At 37.8% G+C, this 25,278-nt stretch overlaps 1 protein-coding gene across 1 annotated transcript in view; it reads right to left on the bottom strand.

Annotated features, from left to right (window-relative positions):
• Nucleotides 1-19,902, bottom strand: part of LOC131070900 (probable alpha-amylase 2) — a 229,350-nt gene extending 209,448 nt beyond the window's left edge. Inside the window, exon 1 of the mRNA XM_058006569.2 lies at nucleotides 19,428-19,902. The gene's annotated coding sequence lies outside the window, so the exon portion shown is untranslated. The remainder of the gene's footprint in view (nucleotides 1-19,427) is intronic.
• Between the last annotated feature and the right edge of the window lie 5,376 nt (nucleotides 19,903-25,278).

Below are 25,278 nucleotides of genomic sequence, written 5' to 3'. Positions count from 1 at the left end.
ATTCATTCATTCAGTCTTAATTGTGATTTCTTCCTTATTAATGTCTATGGCCCTACAAAAGCTTGCTTGCAACCGGAAGTGTGGAAGCAACTGTCGATGATTTTGAATAACCTGTCGCAAGAACTAGTGGTTCTTGGGGGGGGGACTTTAATGCTATTTTGGATATGGAAGAGAAGAAAGGGGGGAAAGTTGGTGTTATTGCTTCACAAGCTGGTTTCCAACACTTTGTCTCCGAGAATGGGTTGAGAGAGATCAAAACTAATAGTGGAACTTACACTTGGTCTGACCGCAGAGTGGGGGGAGAGCACATTGTTGAGAAGTTGGACAATTTTTTTGGGGGGGGAAGCTGGGATGATTTGTTGTTAATATTTTAAGCTTCTATAAAACCATTTGTTGCCTCGGATCATTTTCTGGTGGAGCTTCTTGTGGGGCTAGACAATGCCCCGATTAGATGTCCCTTCAAATTTGAGAAAATGTGGTTGAGAGATAATGAACTGAGGGATCTTATCAAGACTTGGTGGGCGGAAGTCCCATAGATTTATGGCTCAAAGGCTTTCCAATTCTTCAAGAAGTTGCAATTTCTCAAAGGGAAACTTGAGGAATGGAATAGACTCAAATTTGGTAATATCTTTGTAGATAAAGTTGCTATCGAAGCTGAATTGGAGGAGATTCAGGAAATCATCATGGACCAAGGTACGACCATGGAAATCTTTAACAAGGAAAAGAGTTTGAGGTCCAAATATAATGAAATTTTAGCAAGAGAAGAGGTGTATTGGAAGAAGAAGTCCTGAGAAGGATGGTTGAAGGAAGGTGATAGGAACACAGTTTTTTCATAACTCAGTGAACATTAGGCGATCTTGGAATAAGGTGACATCTATCAGAAGTAGGGAGAAAATCATTTTGGATAAGAGGATGATATCAACAAGGAAGCGGCAGATTTCTTTAGTGAGCTTCTCAAGCAGGACACCAACTTTAATGTTCAACAACAGGATCAATTGTTGGAGCATATTCCTCATGTGATTTTTGACAGTCAAAATTAGGTATTGTGCAGAACAATTCTTTTGGAGGAGGTAAGGCAGGCTGTTTTTTCAATGGTAGGTGATAAGGCCTCGGGACCTAACGATTTTCCTGCTTTTTTCTATCAACAATTATGGGAAGTGGTCGGTTCTGATGTTTGATCAGTTGTGGAGGAGGTCAGGGAAAATGCGCGAGTGGCTAAAGAACTAAATTGCACTTTCATTGCCTTAATCTCGAAAGTTGAGAACCCTGACTCCTTTGGTGATTTTAGAACGATCTCACTATGTAAAACTTTGTATAAAGTGATAGCCAAAGTTATAATGAATCGGTTGAAACCCCTTTTGAAGTTGATCATCTCAGAAGAGCGGAGTGGTTTTGTTCCAGGGAGATCAATTGTGGAAGGCATTATTATTGCCCATGAAGCCATTCACACAATTAGGAGAGCCAAGGTTGAGCGAATGTTGATTAAGTTAGATATAAGGAAGGCATATGACATGGTGGATCGTGATTTCCTGCTTCAGGTTTTGGACAGGTTTGGTTTCTCTTCCCATTGGCTAAATTGGGTGAAATCATGTATTGATGGCCCTTGGGTCTTGGTCCTTGTCAAAGGGAGCCCTCAAGGCTTCTTTCAAACTTCACGTGGCCTGTGGCAAGGGGACCCTCTCTCCCCTTTTCTTTTTATTATTCTGGCTGAGGTCTTGGGGAGGTATATCAAACATTTGAGGTGTAATGGTCAATGGAGAGGGATTAGTATTGCAGCTAGTATGGATCCGGTTGGATCCGGTCTCCAATCAACAATTTGTTGATGACACAGTTCTTTTTGGAGATGCCTTTCTTTGGGAAGCTTGTACTATAAGGAAAGCAATAGACCTTTTTTGTAATGTTTCAGGCCAACAGGTGAATTGGTACGAGTCTGATGTTTTCTTCTTTAACACGGCTTTGGGGAAGCAGAGGGATATTGTTCAGATTCTGGGAGTCTGGGATCCTTCCGGGAAGGTTTTTAGGTACTCCACTCTTTGGGGGGCCTAATCGGGTTGGTTTGTGGCATAGATTGATGGACAGTTGTATTAATAGACTGGAAGGTTGGAAGAGTAAGTGGCTTACCTCGGCTGGTAGGCTATTGCTTTTAAAATCGGTTCACTCTACAATTCCAATTTATTCTATGATGTGTTTAAAAATTCTTGAGAAAGTTGTTAAAGGCATTAATCAGTGTATGAGGAAGTTCTTTTGGAATGGCAAGAGTGAGCAAGATAAGATTCCATTGGTGGCATGGGACAAGGTTTGCCAACCAAAGTTGTCAGGGGGTGCAGGGCTAAGAAATTGGAGTCTGTTGAATGAAGCGATGGGTGCGAAATTAATTTGGCAGATGTATTTGAAACCGGATCAAAAGTGAGTGCAAATTTTGAAGCATAAATACCTGGATTCCGATAGTAGGGAGAGAATTTTTACCATACGGGATCTTCCGAAAGGATTGGCGATTTGGAATTTCTTTGTTTCCGGTAGGAAAGTTATCACAAAGCATATAACATGGCAGCTGGGGAATGGAGAGAAAGAAATTTTTTTGACTAATTCGTGGGATGGAAGGCCTTCTCTGTCTTTGAGAACGAATGTGGATAACATTAGACAAGTGGCTGAGGTACATTGGGGTTCTAAGGTTAGTGATTACATGGTTAAAGTTAGGAGGAATGGTGTGGAAGAATGAATGTGGAGGGATGTAGAAACGTTACCTTTATCTCCCCCTTTGAGGGCTTCCTTTGCTGATATGCTTGGTGATTATAGTCCATATCTTTCCCCAAAAGAGGATGTCTTAAAATGGTGTGGATCGAAATCTAGAAATTATTCAGTCAAATTGGGTTATAATATTATTGAAAACTCAATGGTTAATATGGAATGGCCGGCCAAGCTTTGCTGGAGTTTCAAATGCTTACTGGAGGCGGGTGTGTTTGCATGGTTAGTGCTTAAGAAGAGAATCTTGACGAGGGATAGGTTGAGTAGACTAGGCTTTAATGGTCCATTCCAATGTATTATGTGTAAAGTGGCTAATGAATCTTTGGATCATCTTTTGCTGCAATGTGAAATGGCTCAGTGTGTATGGAAGTTCCTCTTAGACAAATTGGGGTGGGAAGTCCCTCTTCCGGAGAAGGTGGTCGATTTGTTTAAAAGCTGGTTTATTGAGCATAGGAAATTGGCTTTTTCTAGTATATGGACTATCTCGCCTTCAATAGTGGTGTGGGAAATTTGGAAAGAGAGAAATAGGAGAATTTTCCAAGATAAGGCAGAATCTATGGAAAGGTTGTGTGATAGGGTTGAACGGGCTATCTCAGAAGTTGTGTCGATGTCGACAGTTAGTCATAACTTCCTAAAGCACCCTTACAATATGGCTGATAAACATATTCAATCTAGCTGGCCTTTGGTACAATGTAGACCCGTTCATGGGTTTTCCAGGGTTCATCCTTCGGGTAAGGTGTTTAAGAGAGGTGAAGAGGTGTGGGCTAGGCCGGAGCAGGGATGGATTAAGATTAACTTTGATGGGGTGTTGAGAGGTAACCCGGGCATCTCAAGTGTTGGATGTGTTGCTCGGGATGATGAGGGGAAGGTCCTCTTTAAAGGGGCGCAGAGGTTGCAAGATGGGACGAACAATGAAGCTAAGGTGCAAGCTACCTTATTAGCGATGGAATAGGCCAATAACATGAATATCCCGAGAGTGCATTTAGAAGGTGATTCTAAAGTGGTGGTGGATGCAATTGTGAAAGGAATGTCTCCAAGCTGGCGGATTAATAAATTCATTTCAATTATTTCTTCAAAACTCAATGCTTTCCAGGATTTTCGTATTTTTGGGGGGAGGGGGGGAATGAGGTGGCGGACTCATTGTCCAACGTGGCGTGTGAATTGGATAGAAGTGTGACGAGATAGTGGGGGGCTAATGACGCAATTGTCCATTGGCATTCTTATGCAACCTGATCGTCTTTCGTCCTTGATTGTTTATTGCGATGTGTGTGATGAGGACATTTAGTTCTCTTACCATGTGCATTGGCTTGCTTGACTGAAGTGGGCAATTAATGTCGTTTTTTGTTGTAGTGACGGTGGAGCTTGATGTGAGTGCATTTATGGAGAGAATGGGGTTGCGTATGACTTTCTTTGCGTCTTTTGCAAGATTTTTGATTTGAGCGCGTGGTTTTCTCACAGAACAATTTGTGGTTGGCACTTTGGCTCTCCAATCTGCAATGGAGGCCAATTTTACATTGAAGACCTCCAAACTCCTCACTATATTTTGGGGATCGGTCTCAGTGCGCAGGCTAAAGAGCATGTTCCTCTCTAAGGACCCTTTGTTGATTAGGAGTGTGCAATTGGTCCTCGATGAATAAGTGGGTGTGATTGGGCACCGATACCGGACCCGTATGGATATATATTCCCTTATTATGGCATGGGGACTTGAGTTGGATTCCTCATGTGAGCAAGTCCGCAGGGTAATGAAGGCTATAATTCCAGAGGAGTTCCTCGACAACATGGAGTTGCTCCTGGAGTGGGTTGTACTAGGCGTTGGCATTGACATTTCTATAGGGGTGTTGGAGGTCCACCAAGATTTGACAGCCAAGTTTATCCCCTTTCTCAAGCGGCAGGAGGTAGTGAAGGCAAGATTCAGAGTGGTGGCGAGGAGAGGGTGGGAGGCGCTAAAGATGTTCGCGCAAATTAGGGAGCTGGAGGAGGTGATTCGTCAAGCTCGAGTGGAGGCTGAGGACGGGGAAGCAATAGGACGAAGGCTAAGGCCGAGAACCAGAAGCGCGAGGACTAAGTTTGCGGGCAGGGAGCACACCCTGGCAATCTCTTCGAGTAGCTCTATGTGAATTACATTTTTTGTGTTGGTTCTATTTGGGAGTTTATTCCCTGTCTCTGTGTTCTTCGGATTATGCCATAAACATTTTGTTTAATCATGCTCTTTTTCGACTAGATGCAATTTTGTGCAAAGCGATACTATAGAAACTTTATGGGTTGGTAGTCTGTAATGATGGTTTTGGGTGGGTGGTTTTGTCTGGTTTGGGTGGTTTGGCTGGTTGGTGGTTTGGTAGTAGCTTTTTGGTAGAAACTGTTTCCATATTTTGAAGATGTAACTTTCCTTTTACTATATAAATAAAAACTAATATTATCGATCAAAAAAAAAAGAGTACGAATTCTCATAGCTTGAGTAAAGGTGAGGGTGAGCCTCAGGAGGTTGAAGTGAAATCGAAATCAAATTTTATCATGCGCCTGATGATCCAAATACAAAAGCAAAGAGGGGTGAAACAAACAGTTCTGTTAGGAGTGCAAATATTAGTCGACTATCCAAAATGCTGAAAAAATAAGTTGAGGGTCCCTTCAATTTGAGTACCCTATATGACAATTTGCAACTAAGTTACACATAAAGCCTAGGATATCTAAGGGCACTAGGTTTTGGAGGCACAACTTTTGTAAAATTGAATTTCAAGGCAGCATTACCAAATTTAATGCTCAGTTCCATCATATTTGAGGCAAAGGTGTAGAGGTATGTGTGAAGTTGACAAAAAACCTCAAGGATAGGGTTAAGTAAATTGTGGGGATCTAGTTAAGAAAATACCTGTACATCTACTACATTGCCACTAAGGGGGAGGAGTATTCAAAGTACTACTACTACTTTGCAAAGGCCATAGGTATGTAGGGAGACTAGTGATGCTCCAAACCAGCTAACAAGATTATTCAATGTGCAAGTGAAGGATGAGGTAGATGATGCCACTGACATTCTTCTTTACCAATGACATTTTGTTCCATGTAGCTCACTCTCCTTATTATAAGGACATTGAGAACAACAATCGTGGATAAGAACTATTCCAAGATTAATAATTTAATAAATAAAATGAAGGATACTTGGGTCACAAGAGGATGCAACATAGCCATGGATAGGTGGATGAACATTAGGTATCATCCACTCATCAATATCATGGTTACATGTATAGATAACCCTTATTTCCTTAAAATTGTTTATTTTTCGGGGCATTCCAAGGATGTTGATTTGCAGTTCCAAATCCTTAAAGATGCTATAGCTAGGATTAGGCCACAAAATATGGTGCAAGTAATGACAAATGTGACCCATGTGTGCAAAGTTGCAGGGAAGCTAATTGAGGCAGCCTGTAGACATATTTGGTGGAGTCATGTGTATGCTATGAATAATGCACTCAAGGACATGAAAACAATCAGTTGGATAAAAATAGTTGTTACTGATGCTAAAGATGTGCAGATGTTTACCTATAACCATCACACTTCACATGCACTTTTCAAGACCTTCTTCAAGAAGGAATTCTTAAACACTGTAGACACTAGATATGCATCATACTTCATTCTCTTGGATAGGATGCTTAAGTTGCAAGAGGTATTGCAACTAATGTTTATGACAGTACAAGGGATCAGTAGCCTAATTCTAAGACAGGGCAGGAAAAGAGGATAAAGGAGATAGATGGTAAAGAGTGATGTTTTTGTGCTGATACAAAATATATTGTCTCCATCATTATTTTTGTCTTCAAAGTGATTAAAAATGGGGATGCTAATGTGCCTACGTATGAGCACAATGATACTATGCTTGGCCAAATGAAGGTTGTTGTACAACAAAAAGATCTCACATTGCAATTCTACAACAAACATATTCAGTGAATCTGTCATGTCCCCACCATGACCATTACAACCAATATATCAAACAAAGATCTGAAATTTGTCTTACGCAGTAAGACTTCACAAATTCCTTCACCCAGCATTAATCCGTGATATTATCAACAGTCCATAATTACTACAACAGACCGTTTGGAATGAGGATTGCTATCAAATAACAATTGCTTTCCAGATCGTCCTTCTTCTCCCCTTATGGCAGCGATCTCATCCATAACAAATAGTTAGTTAGATTTGGAAATCAAGACTAGAAAGAAACGGTTTAGATGAATGAAATAAGGAAGGTTAGTTATGAAGGGGCAGCAGTCAACTAATTAAGAGACATCTCCCTCACAAGCATCATAACCTGTGGGAAAGATCATGACCTTCCACCTTGGAGGAAGAATATATAAGACCATTCTAGCAACCAAGAGAAGGAGGGAAGGAGCATAAAGGAGATGAATATGAGATATCATCTAGAGACTCAGTTCAATCATAGTAGGATCATGGAATCAGATCAGAAAATTAGATTAGCAATTAAAATAATAACAATAATAATAATGAAGGGCCGATTAGGGATGCGGTGGATCTAAGGGCAACTGCCCTTACAAACAAACAGAATGCCCTCTCAAAATCATACAACCCTTGGCCAAAGTCATGACTCTACACCAGTAAAAGAAGGAATATATAGACGTCTTTCAGCATTGGGGAGAAGGAAGAAGAAAAGGGAATAGATAGGATATCCTGATGGAATATATATTGATCGTTCATTAGGAGCATATATGCTGATTATTTCAGTGTCGATCCTTGGAGCATTGTTTGGAGCACACAGCCTGGTATGTTGTATGTCTTCTGATGTCTGTTAAATAAATACAGTTACAGAATTTATGCTTATTTCTATGAACTGTTCTGCAGTTATATACATTTATAATAATGTCTGAAATATAAATTAAAATATATATATATATAGATATAAAGTTTGATCAGACAAATAACAATATTAGAATGTAAATCAGAAAGAATCCTTAAGTTAATAACAGTAAGAAGAATATGTTTATATATAATGCTTGTTACTACTGTCAGTATTTAAGAAGTTGAGGATTGAGTTGTTTCCAAAGAGGGGCAGTCTAAATCCAATCAATGAGATGATTCCCAAGATAGGGTAAGGATCAGCCTTCTGTAAACTTTGAGGGCATGGTCTTGTGACATTTTCACACATCGCCCCATTGCAAATGGGAACCCCCTACTTTTTAGGCCCTCTCGGTCTTTTGGTTTTGGTTTGTGGGTCTTTTCGCGGCAATCTCTTCAGTCTCCTCAGTTTGCAGGCGATTGGGATGGAATTTGATAAAGTCTGCAAGTCGTTTGAATAAATTTGGTTATCTGGAACCTGTTGTGTCCATTTTAGGGTTTTGCCCTTCAGACTTGGATTTGAGGCCTTTCCTTTAGGTTTTCACAAAAACTGAACATTGCATTGGAATCAAGACCCTTCAAGGAAGCTCCCAATGAAATTTGAGTGAATTCTGAGCAACTTTTTATTTTTAGAAAGTTCCTATTTTTTAGGGATTTCACTGCCTCCCGAATTGTCTTTATTTTGCCAAAAAATCAAACTTACTATTTTTAGCAGTTTCTATTTTTAGTAAGTGTTGTATCATCATGTTTTGCCCCAATCTTAGCATTTTGAAATACTTACTATTTTGGGTAAGTCTATTTTGGGCAGGTTCTTCACAGGCAGGGGTGCTAGCACTGAAGACTGAACATTCCTGAATACTTGTCTAAATTCGGAAAGTTTGAAAAAGCACGCTTCTGAGCAAAAAATGGCTGTGTCGAAATCATTCCAAAAATGGAAAGGCGTTGAAAATTCTCCTAAGGCAAGAAAAATCACTTCAATCCTGAAATGGCATGCTAATCCAGAAATGAGTAAAATTGGTTGTCTAACAAGCAATCAATGACATATCCTTGCCAAAGGCAGAATGAGTCTCAAGGAAGTGAACGCCAAAATGAGGCCATGGAGGAATTTTCCTCCATGGCGATTTTTCCTTCACCCTGCCAAAATGGGGGTGTGGAGGAATTTTCCTCCACACCCAAAATTCCTCCACAGCACGGAAAATCCGCGCAATCAAGTGCTTGGGCGCCAAAACCAAGGTGTCATGGAAAAGTCAACACAGTCAACATTCCTCCACAACATGGAATTTCCACCCAAGTTTGAGGTTAGGCGCCAAACAAAGGGGATGATGGAATTTTGTCCAAGGCATAGAAATCCTCCACAGCATAGAAATTCCGCCCAAGTGTGCATCAGGACGCCAAAGTGAGGAAGGGAAGGATTTTTCCTTCAAGGAAATCTCCTCCACAGGGTAATTCCAACACCCAAGTTTGAAGATTGAATTCCAAGGATGGAAATTTGAAGACAAGGATGAAATTGAAGGAGAAAATCCGCTCGGGAAAAAAATAAAAAAAAATCCTCCTCAAGGATGGAAAATCGCCCAAAAGTTGAAGAAATTTCAAGGCAATGACAAAATTGGTCAAGGGAGAGTATTTTCTCTCTCTTAAGCTCCGAAGCTCAAAATGGAAAAAATTCCTAAAAAATAGGAAAGTTGATGAATTGATCAAAAAAATTCTTCCCAAGGAGAAAATTGCACCCAAGATGAAGAAATTTCAAGAAAGTGAAAAATTGACAGGTGTTGGAAATTCCTTCCTTTAGGACTGAATTCCAGGAAAGTGAAAAATTGACTAAGTGTTGGAAATTCCTTCCTTCACAATAGAATTCCAGGAAAGTAAAAAAATTGACTAAGTGTTGGAAATTCCATCCTTTAAGATAGAATTCCAGGAAAGTGAAAAATTAAGTGTTGGAAATTCCTTCCTTCAAGACAAAATTCCAGGAAACTAAAAAAAAGTGACTTAAGTGTTAGAAATTCCTTCCTTCAAGACAAAATTCTAGGCAAGTGAAAAAAAATTGGCTAAGTGTTGGAAAATCCTTCCTTCAAGACATAATTCTTGGAAAATGTGAAATTTGGCTAAGGATTGAAGAAAATCCTTCCTTCAAGACAAAATTCTAGGCAAGTGAAAAAAAATTGACTAAGTGTTGGAAATTCCATCCTTTAAGATAGAATTCCAGGAAAGTGAAAAATTAAGTGTTGGAAATTCCTTCCTTCAAGACAAAATTCCAGGAAACTAAAAAAAAGTGACTTAAGTGTTAGAAATTCCTTCCTTCAAGACAAAATTCTAGGCAAGTGAAAAAAAATTGGCTAAGTGTTGGAAAATCCTTCCTTCAAGACATAATTCTTGGAAAATGTGAAATTTGGCTAAGGATTGAAGAAATTCCTTCCTCGAGAAAGAAATATGTCCAGGGTGAAAAATTTCAAAGCATAAGGAAAATTGGCTAAGAAGATTTTCTCTCCAAAGCTCAAGCACAAGACTAAATTCCTTAAGCATGGAAAATGATCAGTGGTCAGGAAAATCTCCCTTCAGGACAAAGTGTGCACAGAATTTTCCTTAAGGACGAAATTCTCTCTTCAAGAATTTCCTCTCCAAAAATTTGAGATGTGCAGGATTCCTGTAGGAGCGGATAAACTTGTTAAAATTCTTCCAAGGTAGGAAAATCTTCCAAAATGTCTTTTGTGAGCCTGAAACGGAAAGATTCTTGTAAAGGATGAGTTGGCAACATGCGAAGAAGCACAACCAAGAAAATTACAAATGAGGGTGGGGTCCATTTGCATGGCGAGAATCTATTGAGAACATGAAGGCATAGTGGCACATTCATTGTTGGAATATTTGACCAAGGTGGCAGCTAATTCATTGCATGGCAGTCGTCATACTTAAGTGTTGGAAATTCCTTCCTTTAAGATAGAATTCCAGGAAAGTGAAAAATTGACTAAGTGTTGGAAATTCCTTCCTTCAAGACAAAATTCCAAGAAAGTGAAAAAAATTGACTAAGTGTTGGAAATTCCTTCCTTCAGGACAAAATTCTAGGAAAGTGAAAAAAAATTGGCTAAGTGTTGGAAATTCCTTCCTTCGGGACAGAATTCTTAGAAATGTGAAATTTGGCTAAGGATTGAAGAAATTCTTTCCTCAGGGAAGAAATATGTCCAAGGTGAAAAATTTCAACGCACAAGGAAAATTGGCTAAGAAGATTTTATCTCTCCAAAGCTCAGGCACAAGACTAAATTCCTTAAGCATGGAAAATGGTCAGTGGTCAGGAAAATCTCCCTTCAGGACAAAGTGTGAACAGAATTTTCCTTGAGGACAAAATTCTCTCTTCAAGAATTTCCTCTCCAAGAATTCCAGATGTGCAAGATTCCTGCAGGAGCGGATAAATTTGTTAAAATTCTTCCAAGGTAGGAAAATCTTCAAAAATGTCTTTTGAGAGCCCAAAACGGAAAGATTCTTGTAAAGGATGAGTTGGCAACATGCGAAGAAGCACAACTAGGAAAATTACAAATGAGGGTGGGGTCCATTTGCATGGCGAGAATCTATTGAGTACATGAAGGCATAGTGGCGCATTCATTGCTGGAGCCTGGAATATTTGACCAATGTGGCAGCTAATTAGTTGCATGGCAGTCGTCGTACTCAAGTGTTAGAAATTCCTTCCTTTAAGATAGAATTCCAAGAAAGTGAGAAATTGACAAAGTGTTGGAAATTCCTTCCTTCAAGACAAAATTCCAGGAAAGTGAAAAAAATTGACTTGTGTTGGAAATTCCTTTCTTTAGGACAAAATTCTAGGAAAGTGAAAAAAAATTGGCTACGTGTTGGAAATTCCTTCCTTCAAGACAGAATTCTTGGAAAATGTGAAATTTGGCTAAGGATTGAAGAAATTCCTTCCTCAGGGAAGAAATATGCCCAAGGTAAAAAAATTTCAAGGCACAAGAAAAATTGGCTAAGAAGATTTTCTCTCTCCAGAGCTCAAGCACAAGACTAAATTCCTTAAGCATGGAAAATGGTCAGTGGTCAGGAAAATCTCCCTTCAGGACAAAGTGTGCACAGAATTTTCCTTAAGGACAAAATTCTCTCCAAGAATTCCAGATGTGCAGGATTCCTGCAAGAGCGGATAAATTTGTTTAAATTCTTCCAAGGCAGGAAAATCTTCCAAAATGTCTTTTGTGAGCCCGAAATAGAAAGATTCTTGTAAAGGATGAGTTGGCAACATGCAAAGAAGCACAACCAAGAATATTACAAATGAGGGTGGGGTCCATTTGCATGGCGAGAATCTATTGAGTACATGAAGGCATAGTGGCGCATTCATTGTTGGAATATTTGACCAAGGTGGTAGCTAATTCATTGCATGGCATCCGTCGTACTTGATGCAGTGGTGGAGCATCTTTTGCATGTAACAAATTTTGGAGGTGATGGTGCATTTATTACACAAGGCGAATTTGAAATAAGTGGTGCATTTAATGCACAATGGACGCCATTTTTTGGCAGGAATGTAATTAATTGATAATGTGCATAATGGGTCATTACTGCTTATTCCCACCTTGTTGCATCATGTGTGTGGAATCTTTTGGGTCAAACCCTAATTAGGGTTTTGCATGTAGCCAAGGACTGAAGCCTATATAAAGGGGCGATCCCCTCATTTGTAAAATCGGGGAGATTTGTATGAAATTGTTGCGATAAGTTTTGAGATAATAACAGTGAAACATTGTTCTCTGATGGTGTCCACTTCAGTTATTTTTCAAAACTTGCATGGTTTCACCTTCCTCACTTAGAGTAGTAGAGTAGTGCTTTGATTTCAATGGAGAATGTGATGGTGTTTGATGAGTTTCCATGGTTCATACTTTTTGCATCTTGTTGATTATAAGTTGTAGTGTAAAGTTAGTTTGAACCACCAAAATCATGCTAAGTTCGATTGTGAATAGTTGTTTGGATTGCGTCATGTTGGGTATTCAAATGCACTTTCTCAGTGTGAAAATCCTTTAACATCCTCAAAAGATTGCACCGGTTCTTGCAGAGTTGTAGTTAAACTTGGTGAAGCAAAGCTTGGTTTATTTGGGATTTGTCCACTAAAGCATTATCTATTGATATCACTGCCCTTAGGAGTAGATTTAGATCCTTCTAACCCTTTCTCATTTAATTTCAGTTCATTCCAGTTTAGTTTGTTTGAAGCAGAAGCATCGCAGAATTGCTATATCCGATGATGAAGTTCCAGCCATAGCAAAGAAGTGAAAGAATGATTCAAACGTAAGTCCTCATGGATTACCAGCAATGACATCAGCCACTGAGTCACATCCATTGCATATAGGAGCCTTGGAGTCGATTGTCTAGACTTACTGCAATCTTAACATACAATCATACTTTGATCAAGAGAGAGTGAAGTGACCGTTGGGCAACTTTATTCTGTGTTAGACGTTGTCATAATGAACACGTCAACAAGTCCCAAGATAAGGTAAGGGCTTGGATCCGTAAACTTTGGGGGAGTCTATTGTATTTTGGTCTCTAAGCGCTTTGGTAACATAGACATCCTCTTCTTCCTTAGAACTGATGTAGTAACAAAGGTTGACACTTGCATTAAGAACTATGAATGTTAGAATTAATTATCTAGTATGATAGAATTAATAATCTAGTATGGTAGATGAACAATTTACTTATTAATAATTGATGAATTAATTGAACTATGGAATATCACAGATTTGATTCATGTTAAGATAGATTTGTCTCCTAATCAATTTAGTTTAAGTCATAAGTATATCAAATAGATTAATTATGGTTAAAACAGGCCTAAACCTAATAGGGGATATTACAGAATCATTCATCACAAATGGGAGAATCTCAACACTCCCTTGCACATGGCTGCCTATGCACTGAAACAAAAGTGGTAGGTGCAAAGGTCTAATAGAATTACACCTATACAATATGTTAGATGAAAGCAAGGTTCATGAAGGCTAGTCAAGAGATGCATGATTCTCTAGATTCTAGCATCATTCATGCTAATTGGAAAAAAAATTCTACTCTTATGGGATATTCAAAAGAGGCCAAGATAGATAGGGAGACTATGGAACAAGAGGACACAATTTTGAGGTGGACTATGCATGGACCTACTTTGATTACCACTTTAGCCATTTATTTGTTGTCCTAAGTTTCTAGTTCTTCTATTCCTAAGAGGAAATTGTCTACTTATAGCTGCATTCACTCCATTAAGAGGAATAGGCTTACCTATATGAGGAAAGAGAAACTTGTAGTTGTATATATTATCTTGTGTCTCATTAATTACAACACACATACATTGAGAGTCTTGTAGCCCAATGAGATGTAGAGCCAAAGGAAGCAACACACATTGATGATGACACTCCAAGAACAAGGCTGGTTGGTATTGGTTTGGAGGAGCTTGAGTTTGTGGAGTCCAATACTTCTAAGTTCTAACAATGAGTTGTTTGGCAAGAACTTTGGGAATAATTAGAGGCATCAAGCCATTGGTTGTTAACACATTTGTATTTTAAATATTGTAATCACTATTATGGAATTTTGAATAGAATTATAACATAAATTCCAAACTAGACATTTCCATTGTTAATGGTCAATGCAATCATTGCAATGTATCTACTGTTTAGTAGTTTACTTAGTATGCGAAAGTTTAATTTGTAAGTACCATATTTATACATCTTTTTATAGATAATTTTTCAACTATTATATATATTTAAACCGCCACCCCACCACTATTCCCCCAACATCACCAAAATTAGGCCCTTAGTCCCCCTGTCCCCCCATCAAGAAACTTCATGGAGTATACGTTGAAAACACTTGAAACACATTGTGCAACGATTGGCTCTCAATTATAACTTCTTTATGTTCAAAATTCATCAGTTGCAAGAGATGAACAGGGGTTTCATGGTGCAGTGACCATTTGCAGGTGTTAGGAGCTTGTTGAACTTGGTGTAAGGGTTCCAATTTGTCCCTTAGATATTGTTAACAAATGTATATGACTGGATATAAGTGGTATGAGGAGCAAGAGCTCACTCTTCTAAATTTTTCTACTCCTTTGAAGATTTCTCCAAGTGTATCTCTGTGTTTAGTCCCTTTCATTGTTTTATTTGCACTTGCGTGGATGTACTATACTATTTTACATGTTTTCCTTGCATTGTTAAACATTCAAATTGAACTTATAAGCCATCTAAAGTAAGAATGCACTAGATAGAAGGTGTTGTATAGAGTTGACAAGTAGAATCTATGAATACTGATTGTCATTTGAGTCTCCTTGCCTTGTAAGTATTGACAAGATAAATTAGTAAATAATACAAATGTCACTAGTATAATGTGTAGTCATGGAAGCCATCTTGAGATGACAAAACCACACATGGATCAAATCAAACATAAATTTAAATTTTGATCAAGATACTTGTCAGGTTTTTTAGAAAAATCAAACATTCCTCAAGAAGAAGTCCCCTATTTGAACATATAATTTTATGTCTATAACCAAATAAAATTAGCTCGACTCCTAATTTACAAGACAATTGGCAGAAGGGTCATATGCATGATTGATCTTCAGGAGGGAATCAGCTTGCTAAATAGAGGTCAGCCAATTAATCAACATCAAGTAGAACTAATAATTTAGCCTGAGTTCAATCTGTACTTGTTATGTTGGCAAATGTTCAAATCTCCCTTTTCTAAAGAGATTTGAATTTGTGAAAATTGCCAAATCATAAGAACATAACACTCCAACCATGAGGTGGAAAACAACAGGTTCACATGAAAATGGGAATATCAATTTGATGTTCTCAATTTCATATTGCCCAGAAACCTCTGAAAACAGCAGAAGAACTAGAAACTTTCCAAAACGTTTTTACTAAATCCAGAAACATTTTTGGGTCTTACCTAGGGCTGCCTGTAGGTTTCAGAAACCAGAACACAGATTTTTGAAAGATTTTCAAGTTTTCCATTACCATTTCCAAGAGTCTTCAAACACTTATAATACCATTTACAGTAATCTCTAGAAGTTTTTGCCATCAATTCCTTGTCTAGACAATTTGACATTTTCTACCATCTCCTTGAGAGGTTTACAACTTTACCCTAAAAATCTTTTTATTTCCTGACCTTGCTATCCCCACTTTCAATACCTGAATTTTCAAAGTTCCATACCAATTTTCAGTTCTTGGTGCAACATTGATTTAAATGGCTACTATATGGAATGAAGCAAATTTTGGAGCTTGCAGTGTCAAAGTAATTCTAGATCAATCTTACTTCATGATGTTTTTGCAAGCTTATTAACTAACTTGACTACCCAAGTCAGTTTACTTGAACTTTAGATACACAAAAGTCATCTTCTAGCCCCTTACCCTTCAAACAATCAAGATATTATTTGTATTCACACCTCCAAATCTTCTCCCCATACACACATCCAAGATTTGTAAGATTTCCTCTCATTACTATTTTGATATCTCCTTTCTCCAATCACACACTTCTACAGACTACAGTCCAAATCTTAAAGCGCATGGTAAGAATATATATCAAATACATTAAATGTCAAGGAAATACCCAACACTTTTAGCAACTTGATCTCATAAGCATTCACAAAAAGCTTGTGCAAAATGTGGCACAGATCGATATTCTTGGTCTTTAGCTTGCTTTATATTCCTTTGAGGAATCTCTCTTTTCTCAAATCTGCCATTATAACTCACCCTCCTAGTAGTCCTTCTCCCTTCAACACTTATCTAAACGCAACTTATACTTTGCGTTATTTCCTTCCAAGTGATTTTTGACTTATGCAAGAATCTCCTTCATGAGTTGCAAAAAGTCCTTAGCTTCTATGCTCATGCACTTTCCCTCAATTTCCATTCCTAATAGATATGTGACTCCACATGGCAATATCCTATACAATGCTTGGAATGGCATCTTCCCTGATGATCTGTTTATTGAGTTGTTGTACACAAACTCCACTTGTGCCAACACAAAGTTCCATCATGCAGGCTTCTCTTCTACCAGACATCTGAGTAGATTACCAAGATTCAGATTAACAGCCTCCATCCTTCCATCCATTTGTAGGTGATATGCAAATCAATAGTTGAGCAACATGCCCAACTTCTTCCACCAAGTGTGATAGAAATGGCTAAGGAACTTGGTATTGTAATTTGATGTGGATGCAGCAATCCATGCAACCAAACCATCTCTCGAAGAACAAATCAGCTATGTTGGATGCTAATCCATAGTTTAGCAACATGCCCAACTTTTTCCACTAGGTGCGCCAAAATGGCTAAGGAACTTGGCATTGTGATTGGACATGGTTCACTGCAGCAATCCATCCAACCACGCTATCTCCTTAAAGGACAAATCAGCTGTCCTAGACACAACATCCGACTTCTAACAAGAAATGAAATACACCATTTAGAAAACTTGTCCCCCACTATAAAGACTGAGTTGTTGCCCCTATGGATGCGCAACAATCCAAGGACAAAATTCCTGAATAGTTCCTCCCACAATCTATCTAGTGTGTGCAAAGGCTTGAATGGTCAACTATTTTGCACTGTCCCCTTTGTTGTTTGGCATATTTTGCATCTCTACACAAATCTGCACACATTTTTGCACAAAATAGGCTAGTTATACCTCTCCCCCAACATGGCTTGAGTCTTGTTTATACCAAAATGTCCTTCAAGTTCACCAATGTGCAACTCTCTAATGAGGTTCTCCCTCATGGAACTCTGCAAGATGCACAAATGTTGTCTCCAACACAAGTATCCCTCTTCTGCAAAGGACTTGTATGGGCTTCTCTCTCCAACATAGGGCTCCATGCATGTGTAGCATGCATCTATGAAATCTGGATCTCTGTCATACAAATCCTTCATCACCTCAAGACCCACTAATTTATCATTTAAAAAAAAAACACCTACCTCCTGCTCAAGGTGTTTGCAACCTCATTGGTTTTGCCTACATGGTGCTTCAACACAAAAGTGTAACCCTACAAATATCCTAGCCACCTCATGTGCCTCTTATCAAGCTTTTGCCAAGTATTGATGAACTTTAGTGCCTGGTGGTCTGGATGCAACACAAACTCATTCGGAAGCAAATAGTGCCTCCATTTGCACAAAGCTTTCACTACAGTTGCCTAGCCTTGTTCAACTTCTTACTGAAAAACACAATTAAACTACCCTCCAAACTCGATAGAGCACCAATTGCCAGTCCATTGACATTGTAGTCGACTTGGAACACCTTTCCAAAGTATAGGAGGGCAAGCACAAGCTTCTTCTTCACTTTCTTCTTCAAAAACATGAAACTCTTGGCAGCAACAACTGTCCACTCAAACCTGCTCTCTCACATGTAGTGTGTCACGAGTGTGCAAATTCCACTAATGTTCTTAATGAACTTCTGATAGAAGCTCTGGAACCTTGCTCTTAGCCAACAATCAAGCAAGATCGAATCTCTACAAATGATCAACTATATATAGCACATGCCATTTGTGCTGCCACGAATGATGGGAGTTGATCAGTGAACTAAATGCACAGTAAGTAGTAAGAAGTGTGTGTGCACGAGGAACAAGCTGCATGAACCATCATTGGGCAAGTCTTCAACACAATAGGTCAAGCCCTCTGCAGTGATGTGGAAGGGCACACAAACAGCCAACAAGGCTCATGGGAACACCAAAAGCACCCAAAACAACACAGGAAATGCATGGTTTAGCCAGCATGCGGCAAATGACCACGTCACAACACATGCACAAGTATGTGATGAAATCTAAACTCTATTTTAGGTGTTCCAAGACTATGCAATCCTAAGGATACTCCTATACCAACAAATTGATAATAAAATTGTTTGCATCTATGTCTAAGTAGAAGTAACTAAACTGTGCGTTGAACTCCAGAACTGAGTCTTGCATGGCATTTTAATCCTTTGCATCAAATGCATTGTTACAACCACTCTTCTCGAGGCAATTGAGATGGAACCATTTCTTTTGTTACACAACCAGATAAAACATTGGCATCAAAAGGAAACGGAAAACAACAGGCACGGCTTTACTATTTTTGGGTGTTGTTACCAGATGCTGCCTATCATACTCTCCGAACTGTGAATTCTTCAGGTCAATTAATAGAATCTCAAGAAAATTTAAATAAACTCAAAGTGATAAGGGTCAACTTCAAAATGTCTTAGCAGAGGGCATAATCTTAATGTCTCAAATTAAAGGGAAAAAACGATTACAGATCCGCATAAGAAGATAACTGACTTATGATAGTTGATTTTTATTTTTTATTCTTTTAATTTGCCCTGGGCCTTACATATCGCAATGACCGAGGTATATATATTCTATGAAGAATCCCTCAAACCAGGATGATGATCAAATATGTGAATTTAAACGTCCTGATAAAAAACATTATACAGATTTTTCCACAAATGTATTTGGACTGCGAAAGCTTTAAATCTCTGTGATACTCAAATGACCGAATTTAAACTAGCAATATTATACAACACAAGCATGTCAAAACATTATTAATTTAGGACGTGAGCACAATACATTTCACACTTTAATTAATATTTACTAACACTTAGCAGGTGGCAACTTTATCGGTGCTGATTTTTTTGGGCAACTGACTGTTTATTTTTTCAGAGCATTTGTAATGTTCTTATAGAATTTGTCAAGAAACCCATCCCGACCCACCCCCAAATTTAAATGATAAAGTCTGTATTTTATAAAATGGAAAGGTGATTACTGTTCTATATGAAGGCTAAAAAATCCATTCAAAAGTCTCCAAAGATTCCTATAATTCATTTCAATTAGAGGATAATAAACAATTATTGATCTGATACATTTTTTTCTTAAAATTAATTCTACTAATAGAATGCCTGCATACCTTCTGAAAGTGTATCAAACAGCAGGAGGGTATTCCTGAAATCGCTTTAACAGAGTAGAGCCTAAACAGGAGTTATCCTTGCTAGGAGGATAGCTCGTTGATCGAATTCAAACAACAAATCGACGAGTCTAACCTCATCCGGGCGGACTTAAATTGGTAGAAAAAGCTACAAATTCCATATGCCTATATTCATCACTGAACATTTTCTTTATCCGTTGCAGTTATGTTCTTATTCCCTGAGCAAAAGTTTGATACGTCACAGACATGATCACCACCGACGAGTAGTTAATTGGGTTTTTCACTACCATTTTCTTCAAATGCCGCGTAATAACAGCTTACTTGCCAACTTTCAAGAAATTTGTGAAAATGACTGGAGTCTTGTTCTACTCAAATTTGAAACATCAGCTCATGCATGTTGAGATACCGAGTATTTTTATTCAAATACCAACTTAAATGCCAAAATAATTAGCCTCGAAAAGTTTTTCCACTTTATACGATGGCTTTTCAGTGCAGATGCTTTTAAAGCTTTTTTTAGGTCCAGAACTTTTAAATATTCTTATCAATTAGTTGTAAATGAAAAATGTGGGGTTATTTTAAAAATTTAATTGAATAGAAATTCAACAATCTTTTTCTTATGGTTGTTTTCGTTTACAGATAAAAGGTTAGGTTTTTAATATTTATAAAGTCAAAAGATAAATTAAAAAATAAATAGTTTAATCTTTTCTTATGGTTGTTTTCGTTCACAAATAAAAGGTTAGGTTTTTAATATTTATAAAGTCAAAAGATAAATTAAAAAATAAATAGTTTATTTGTTTTATTTTTAATTTTTTTAATATTATTTTTATTAAATTTTCTAAAATAATTGTGTTAAAATATTCAAGTTTTTTATATGAATGTCAAAATAAATTTTGTATTTTAAAAAAAAGTATTTCTCTAATTTAATTGTTCCAATTGTAAAAAAAAACGCATGCCCCCTTCTCTCATTCTTCTTTTAGTCTCTTTCATTGACCTATTTCAGACTAAAGATTATGTGAATTAATCCTCAATTAGATTGTGAGCGTCATTATTTCTAAGTGAAATTTGCCCCTATATAAGACTTTTGGTGATGATCATGCATGTCGATAAATCCATCAAGATAATATATTATATTTCTCCTTAATGCTTATTCGCACATAGACTTGGAAAATTTATCCATGATAAATGTCTTGATTTCTTTGATATTATTTGGACATATATTCATGTTGGTGTTCCATTTATTCATTCATTTGATGTTTTGTTTCATTCAAGTTGTTTTCCTCTCATTCAAATTTATGTACTAGTTGAGAAAAAAAATTACTACAAGCCCATATAAAATCCAACAATTTTTCAATGAACATAACAAAGCAATTTGATTCCTAAGAAAAGTTCTACCAAAATTCAAACAACTTCACAACATCAATATTAAAATATTAGTAAGAAGTCCACAACTTCAAAAATATTAGAGGATTTAGGAAGCTATAATTCATAAGTTGCATAAGGAAATATAAAGAAATGAAGTATAGACACTCAACTAGTTAAAAATATAGATCTCAATCTGATGCAAGTAGTACCCGGCTATGTTATTCAAGGTGTCTTATGATGAATACTAAGAGGGGGGGTGAATTAGTATACCCAAAAACCTTACCAAACACTTAAGCAATTTTACTGCAGACCGATATAGCCCTTTAAATAGCAAACTGGTTAATATGCAAACAAGCCAAATAGAAAATAAAGCATTCACCCACAATAACACAATCACCATAACACAAGATATTTGATATTTTGACGTGGAAACCCAAATGGGAAAAACCACGGTGAGTAAAACTCACAAGTCTACTATCTGCAGAATAGCAACCAGACCAGTTAAGGTCAAACCAGTTAAGGCCTTACAATGTTCTTCGCCAGAACAGATCATGTTAGGAATCATGATCTCTGTTAGGAGATAAGTCCTGTAAAAGACTACCTTGTTAAAGGATTTCAGATCCACAACTATGAACCTTGTTAGAGGATTTAGAACAGGCTTAATTGAGCCTACTCAGTTGAGGGTGACTTGTCGAAGAGATTAGTAATCAACAAGTAAGTGATCTATAAAGTAGCACAAAATGCTTAGTTAGATCCTTGATTTCTCTATGTTAATGCATTGCAGCATTACTTCAGTCTTTTGTTCTTCGCACATTCAATATCTGTCGCAAGATACTTTTTGTAAAGACTTAATCTTTTTACACAACACACTCAAAACCCTAGACATGATGTCCTCACATAGGAATCTGATTTCATGTCAGTCCAATGAGATTAGATTACAATTTCCTAGGTATAGTGCATCTAGACATAATTTGTAACACGACATAGAATCACCACATCGGTGTCGGTGATGATAACTCGTCACACTTTACAAGTTTGTCAATTAACAAAACAAAGTATACCGATTATCAGTTTACAAACAAAGACTGGTAAACTGGAACGTAGTGTTCCGATCTTAAAAAGATTGGCTGTCGCTTGGGGTCCTCGTACCGCTTGAGGTCCTCGGTCATGCTTTGAGCGGTAAGCTCCTTCTGCAAACACTGATAATCTTCTACAAAGACTATGCATACATTGGCATATAATATCGGTTTGAACAATACATCACATACTACCGGTTGAGAATAACGCATACAACAAATAAGTGTGTGTCCATCAATGACAATCACAACTAAGTACAAACATCATCAAAATGCCAACAATCTCCCCCTTTGGCATTGATGGCAACACTTAGGAAAATTTGACATCTAAGTGCTTACAAAACAAAAATGATGCCATAATCAAAATTACTCCCCCTAAGCATATACACTACTCCCTTTTCCAAAATTACAAGCATGTACTACTTCCATTTGCATAAAATTTTCACAATACCACTCCCCCTTTGCCAACAATGACAAAGTAATGCAAACATGTCGCAGAGATTTACCAAAAATCATATTGCATAACGTGAAAACAAAGTATATGTTTATGACAATAATTAGTAAAACTTCTCAAAAATGAATTTAAAGTCTTTCAAAAATTCCTTCATGTCTGTAGACCAAGTATCTAGGAGTGAGGCAAAAATTTCACTCTGAGTCTTCATCTGGAATGCCAACTCCTCCATGGCATCCATAGTGCTCATTTCCTAAGTGACAATAATGGCTTCCATGTTCAGAAAGCATTTCTAAAGAATCTGCAACTTAGGTAACAAAATCAACTGAAGCTCCATCAGATTTTGAGTCTGCTTGCAGATCTCTGAATCAATCCTAGCAATCTGTTTCCTGTGAGTTTGTATAGTCTTCCCATACACTGTGAAGGAATCATATGGCACTTTGAAGGTCTCCATATACCGCTTTAATTCCAATTGGAGTTGACCTTTCTTCTTCATAGCATCATCACAAAATAGATCGGGCTGGCAGATTTTGCTCAAAAGTTTATGTCCTTCAGCCATTGTCAGACTGATATCATCTCTCTGATGGGTCATCTTGGCTCTGTCTTCGTCAATTTGCTTCACAAATGCAACTTTGAGTGCCTTTTCATGTTTTTTCTCTGCAGTAGCATGGGCAACATCTTCCAATGATTGTACTTGATCACCCACTATTGTGCATAGAAGCTTCAACTAGGCCAATGAGGAATCGGTACCAGAAAGATCAGTATCGGGGACTAAGTTTGAAAGAGTATCAACAGCAAATTGAATAACATCCTTTTCTTTCTTTAGGAATTTGAATACTTCTAAGTAGCTCATTCTTGTCTACAAATTTGGCAAGACATGCAAGAAACAATTCACTGTGACTGGTGGGATCAACCTGGTTAGCTTGAACTTGATCTTCGGTTGCCTTGGGAACCTTAGAAGTTTGTTCACCTTCCTTTTCTTTAATCTCCTCTTGTCTCTTCTTCTCTTTCTCTTCTTTATCCTTCTCCGCTTTCTCCTTCTCTACTTTCTCCTTTTCCGCTTTCTCTTTCCCTTCTTTCTCCTTCTCCGCTTTCTCCTTCTCTGCTTTCTCTTTCTTTGCTTTCTCCTTCTCCACTTTCTCTTTCTCTTCTTTCTCTTTCTCTGCTTTCTCCTTCTCCGCTTCTTCTGGTTTAGTACCTTCAGCATCTAATGCATTCACATTGATAGGATCATTTTGCTCAACTTCTCTTTCTCCCTGATCATTGAAGACTTCATCCGGTTTGATTTTGATAGGTCAAATACTTTCTCAGCCTGTAGATTTTCTTCAGATACCTTTTGCATCTTGACAGCTTCTTGAGCCTACAGATGAGTGTCCTTTTCTACTTTAGAGATTTTACCTCCAAGTAATTGAAGTCTTCTCTTTCTCATGAAAAAGATGCCTTTGTACCGATCAAGAATCAAATAATTCAGAATTGGAAGCATCTGGGAAATATTGAGAAAAAATTTGCTCTCTAATTGTTTGCTCCTTTTCAATGACAATGTGCCATTTATTGTCCAAATAATCATACAAAGAATTAGAAACTATAGGTTTGATATCGATTGGAGACCGATCATTATCACATAAATACTTAAGGAGTTTTTGCTCTACCTCTTGCTTTTTAGTATCGTTAAGATCGTCAAAATAATCTTTTAGATCATCAAGAATTTTCTTTCTAATATTCTTTATAGTCCTTTGATAATGTGTCATAGGCTTGTAAGAAACAATGTGTAAATTTATCGGTGCAGGGGTTACAGGTACATTACCAGTTAGCTTGGTCTTCTTACTTGATTGCCTCATCTTCTTCATTTCATCTTCCTATTCAATGTCTTCTGAATCATGTGCTTTGTTCTTGGTTTTCCTCTTCCTCTCAAATACCTTTGGCAGAATAGCCTCTGATTTCTTCTTGGTTGGTGACCACTTGGTCACTTTTGGACTGGCAGCAGATGTAACCGGTGCCGAAGTCGACGGCACAACTTTCTTCTTCCTCTGCTTCGGCACTTCAGTAGGATTAACCCTCTCAGAGTAGGTACCGGTCCTCTTCTTCTTTGGATCAAGCAGTGAAGCAAGTAGGGTAGAGGCATACCCAATGAGTATATCATTCACCACTTCATAGCCCATAGGCTCAACTTTCTCTTTTCTTGGCTCAACCGCTTCCATTATGCAATGATCCACTTTGATCATGAAACAAATATCATCTTCATACTTCTTAACTAGGTCACCTGATAGCCTTGTTCTATGGTTCATCTTCAATCTGAACTCATCAAAATACTTGTTTAGAGTCTCTGGATAAGTAGATCCCACTACTTGTAGACTCTCCTTGATTTGTCTTGTAACTGGTAGGTCACTTGACCATTGAACATCACCAACTCCCAAAAAATACCCTTGAAAGTAGAAAAACAACCCAACAAGTAGTTGACCGAACTTGAACCTTAGTGCCTTGTCATCTTTGATGGATTTCAAATTCTCCATGAGTTGTTTTTGCATGCAGGTACACAAGTCATACTCTGCATCTTCCTTGATCATTCGATAAGCGGCATGCACCGCAGCTGTAGGAACAAAATTCATCCTGTTGGCATAGAATAATCTATACCCAATCACCATGCACGCATACTTCACCAAGTCATCTCTTATGGTGTTGACAGTCATTGCCCGCTTGTCGCTCATAGAACTAGTGAGTTCTTCCACTTTGGATTTTGTGATCTTACGGAGAACAGGGACTTCTCCAATATTGTAGAAACTGGTCACGACATGGATTACCTCTATTGTGATATAATGGGTTCGCTCAAGATACATCTTGTCACCATGAACCCTACTAAGAATAATTCTTATACGATTCTCTGTGAATTCCTCGAGAAAATATGCTGCATTGTGGAGATTCTTCTTCTCGATCACATTGTACTCTA

The sequence above is a fragment of the Cryptomeria japonica genome, chromosome 1 (genome assembly GCF_030272615.1).
Source record: "Cryptomeria japonica chromosome 1, Sugi_1.0, whole genome shotgun sequence".
Taxonomy (NCBI): Eukaryota; Viridiplantae; Streptophyta; class Pinopsida; order Cupressales; family Cupressaceae; genus Cryptomeria; species Cryptomeria japonica.
This window is presented reverse-complemented; position numbering and strand designations above follow the sequence as displayed.